Below are 4,986 nucleotides of genomic sequence, written 5' to 3'. Positions count from 1 at the left end.
TGTTTTTGGTGGGATTTCTTTTCTTTTTGTAAAGATATACATTGTGACGGGTGGATTTTTGGCCACCCGGTCACATGCGTGTCTGAGGGCTATTTAGCCCTTTTTCGGGACTTCGGAGGACCTTTCTGGTCCGACGGTCCCCGATATGCGGGGAAACGTTACGCCGACCGTTTAACAATATAAATTGTTTTAACCTTTTTACAGCTCTTGTTTTTGCGATTGCGAATTCCCGGGAGGCGCCGCTCGGGATACGCATTTTCACCCTTTCTGGAAATTAATTTTTTTTTTCTGTAGGCAAATCAAATGTTAATTTTGTGATCTCGAATATTGCCTGGAATATTCAAAGAATATTCCAACGAATATTTGGGAAAGGATTGTAGCTACGCTTACTCGGTTAGCAACAGGAACGACAACAGCGCCGACCTCGTAGAGGTCGCGGGTTTGTCGTCGCTCGCCGCTACGAGAGCTGCGTCGAGGAGGAAGACGACGCCTACGCAGGGGCGTACCTGCCCGAAGAGGACGGACCGAGCGTCGGCCCTATGAGGGGAGCCGGCCGACCCCGTCTTCGCCACCCTGGCGGCCCTGCCTGCTGGGGCGGGCCCTTGGTTATCCCTGGCGGTTAGAGGTGGGCCGCCCACAGGAATTACAGGACTTCCCGGACAGGAACCGGGCCGGGGAACGGGGCCAGGCTCTTTTCCCCGGTCCCAATCGGCACGGCGGCGGACGGATGCCGCGTCCTGGGAGCGCCCGCCCAAGTTACGGCGATAGGGGGCGGGCACATAGGGCCGGGCCCTTAATTGCCCGGCGCCCAGGACGCCGGACTTCCGGGCCAGGACTCCGACCGGTCGTCGCCGAGAGACCCGGGCTTGCTGAGGTTTGCCCGGATGGACTGGGGAACCCCGGACGAAAATTCCAGGCGACCGCTCATGGAGAGAGCGACGCGCCAAGGGCCCCGACGGACCCACCATCAACGACGGCCCTGCCTTTAGGAGCGCGTAGCGCGCGAGAGGCGCACCCCACCGTCCCTGCCACCACCACCCCACCCCGTACGCGCCATGCATCAAGCGCCAATTAGCGCAGCGCGGTGCGCGACGATTTGGAAGATTTCGGCGACAGCGGAGCGCCTAGACCAATAATCGATCGGGATTAGGGATTCTGGAGTGATCGCCTGGAACCCTATAACCAGCCAGACACTGAACTCCGATCTTCTTCGCCTACGGACCGTCGGACCGGACGCATCTCCGCTAAATTTCCTGATTTTCTGACCGTTTCCTGCCTGGCCTGCATTATCTGAGGAGGATCACGTCGCAGCCCCGAACCACCATCCCTGGGAGGAGCAAGGTGGAGGCACCGTGGTAGCCCGCGAGCGGCGGCAAAAAGGCCGATTTAAAGTAAGTGCCCGTTTTCTAAGTGCGCGGGGAGCCCGATTTCGTGAATTAGAGTCCTTCGTGAGTTTTCTGATTTTCTGACGTCAGTCGTGAATTAGTGTCGGGTAAAAAGCCTTTCCTGCTTTTCGGGGGCGGATTTTCGTATTTTGTGGGGAGTTAATAGCCCGGATTCGTAAGCGACGTGAGCTCGCGCCCGGAGGGGTAAAGTCGCGTAAGTCTCGCGCCGGCGACCGGGCTGGGAGTCGCGTAGGCGGCCTTTCCACGGACTGCGCGGACGAGCCACCGTGTCGCGGTCAGGGGGGGGGGGGGGGGGGTTGAGAATCCGTCGATTGAGAAAAATAACGAGGAGCGGGAAAGTTGCGGTCGCGTGTAATTTTGAGTAGAGTAGAGGCTCCCCGGGCTAGGGCCGAAGTCGTCTCCGAATTGTCCGCCATTTAGGAGTTTTGATAAATAAAATCCCATTTCTTTCTTGCGTTTTCTAATTATCGAGAAATTGTTTCATTTACGGTCGTTGTGTCTCTGTTCGGAAGTAAATTGTTCGTCTCTTTCTGAATGTTGAGAAATTGTTGCGTTCTTTTTCGTATTTCGAAGTTTTGAGCAATAAATTCCCTTTCTCTGGTGCCTTTCTAATTTTGAGAAATTATTCGAGCTGGTTTTCTGATTTGGTGGAGATCGCGAGAGACCATCTGTCAATCGCCATTTTTAGTAGATTGTCGAGTCATTTTGGAGTTGTTGCGTTGCGATACATTTTTCTGCCGTTTGTTTTGAGTCGTCCCCGCGGTCGGAGACGAAGAAGCCGCGCGGCGACCGCGTGGTCGTCCGCGTCGCATTCCGTGTTCGCAGGGCGTAAGTCCGAGTTCTTTCTTTCTCCGCGTAATCTTATAGGTCGAGCGCCCTTTAAAATTTCTGGCGTAACTAACATTTTTAGAATCTCTATTTTATACAATATTTCCGGTCGGCGAATTTGTCTTTGTATTTGCGAATCTGCGCCATAATTTATTGCTAACTTGGCTGTGACAACTTTATCTTCCTGAAACCTGTTTTTTGCCACTTGTATTAATTTCGCCTGTCTCGATTTTCCCGTACACTTGTTTTAATGAAAGTCGAGCGAACAGCGAGCGAGTAATCACCAACGTTTCGGAAATTATTTATCTAAGCCCAAAATTTATCAAAGTTAGAATTTCGAGTCCTAGAAGGATTATTTAACATCGAACACTGTTTTTAGAATATCTTAGGGACTAGCTAAGTTTGTCGAATTTATCGGGTATTCAGGCTCGATCCCTTTGCCTATTTTGTGATTTCCTGTTACCTCACCTCGCGTATTTCCTTATATTTTTTTTTGAACTTGCAATTTTCTGAGAGCGATTTTCTCTTCGCTCTCGAACGAGTCGGTCCTATATCGCCTCTGTAAATAGAACGGGCTAATCTGAAAACCCCTTCGAGATCCCATCATTTTTCTTGAAATTAAAACTTTATTTTCCACTTATTCGAGCGTTGAGTGATTTAATTTTCGGTCGGCCCAATTTTGCCTTCTCCTTTTTCCTTGTTTTTGCGTCGAATCAAATAGTGGTGTCGAGTGACAAGTAGTGTTTTGAGAAGCGGTCCGATAAGTTTCCTTACCCCGCCCTCTCCGACTCTGGCGCCTGCGCTCTGAGCTAGCCGGCCGCGCCGCACCGGTCGCCCGAGCCAAGGGCCGGCCGAGAGACGTTTCGTGTAATTTTGTGGTTGTTCGATCGATTTACTTTGTCGCGATCGAACCCGTTATTATTCGCGAGTTTTATTTAACAGTCGACCATCATTAATACGATCGCGCTTAAAGGCACCGCGCGCTCTGGCTTCCGCATCCGTTACGGATTAGTCCGGGGCGACCGAGACACCCTGCCGCAAGGGATGCGCTCTTTAGTTCCTTTCGGGACCCTCCGCGTACCGTACTTTACCTTTCCTACGGGCGCACTCCTTTAACAATTTTTACCGTAAACTGCCCTTTCTGCCATTATTTTCAATGCATGTCGATTGCTTTACAGCATAATCCTTCGCTATTTAATTTCGGCACGTTCAGTTTATTACTTTATGGTTTAACGGTATGCTTCACTTCATCGTCTTGCCTTTCCTAGAACGGCCCCTACTTCGGATTGTTATTAACATCCCTTCTCCTGCTCGTGCAGTTTCCCTCTCCGATATTTTTCGACCAATCGTCACAATTTTGCATTAACATCACCGCTCCTAACTAACCAATCCGCGGTGTTCAAATTGCTAACTCCACCCTCGAAAAAGCCGTTCGCGAGCTCCCGTTTTTCGGACAAGCTTCACCGAGTCAGATCTTCTACAAATCTCCGACGGACACTACCTTCCTTCTTGGACACCGAAGTCACTCGGGTTTATCTTTCAAATCCGCTACTTCACTTCACGTGCGCTCGCGTCTAGTCCGTCGTACTCAAATCATTCGCGTGCGTTCGTTTCAACCGATCTTAACATTAAGTTCGCTATCAAGGATTACTTATTGTAATAAAAAACTGTATACCACGGTTAACTTTCGCACCCGGCAATTGCTCTCTTCATTTTTCCGTTCGTGCTCCAAATCCGAACAGTGGTATTGGGGAATTTGGGAGATTTTGTGGAGCATTTTTGAGAATCGGCCTCCGAGGGAGGCCTGGCGCCCAACTTTTTGGTTTGATAGGTGGAGCCAGCTCGGAGAGTGCCCTGGTGGACTTCTGGGACTCGCGAGTCCGCGTTTCCGGTAGCCTCTCGAAGGGTCCCGGTGGGCTTCGGGAGGTTACGCATTAGCGGGGGGGAACGCTAGTCTCTCGGCAGGCCCCGCTCGCAGCGACCGGCCGAAGGTGATGTGCGCAAGAGGCCGAGGCGCAGCGGGCCTTGGCAAGGGGTAGATAGACCCCGGGAATAATCGCCACGTCGCAACATACATACACGTTTCTTTTTATTAAATAGCATAACAGAAATTATGATAAGTACTACACTACAAAAAATAGTTCAACGACAAGTAGTGGATCGAAAGAAGTAATTTTTATTGTACCATAAGTATTGGACTACGAGAACCAAATGATATTTCGAAAAGTTTCACACATTATCGTAATGCAAGAAAGTTGGTTAATAAAGTTAATAATGAACTTAATATAGATACAGTTTTCTTTCATTATGATAATGTAAGAAACTTTTTGTACTGTCATTTGCCAATCGTATTTTAATACTTACGGTACAGTAAAAATTATTTTTTTTGTTCCACTACTTATCGTTGAATTATTTCTTGCATACTGGTACTTATAATAAAATAATAATATTCCTCATAATATAGTAATTTATTCCGGAGAAAATATTAAAATTTCTTACAGTTTCGTACTTATCGTAGAATATAAATGATTTCTTTATCTAAATTGTTCTAACAGCTAGTATCCTACGTTCTGCTATTTGTTACTTATTTGACCATTCATATAAAGCAAATGATTTTCATGCTGTGATAAGTACTAAGGTATGAGAAATAACTGTTCGATATGTTGTGGATTATTAGATAAGACATAATTTTTACTGTACAATAATTATTACACTGCAAGAAGTAAATGGGACTACGAAAAGTTTCTGACAT

Source organism: Orussus abietinus, unplaced genomic scaffold, assembly GCF_000612105.2.
Source record: "Orussus abietinus isolate OABI.00-Male unplaced genomic scaffold, Oabi_2.0 scaffold496, whole genome shotgun sequence".
Classification (NCBI taxonomy): Eukaryota; Metazoa; Arthropoda; class Insecta; order Hymenoptera; family Orussidae; genus Orussus; species Orussus abietinus.
The sequence above is the reverse complement of the archived record's forward strand: the minus strand, read 5'-3'. Positions refer to the sequence as shown.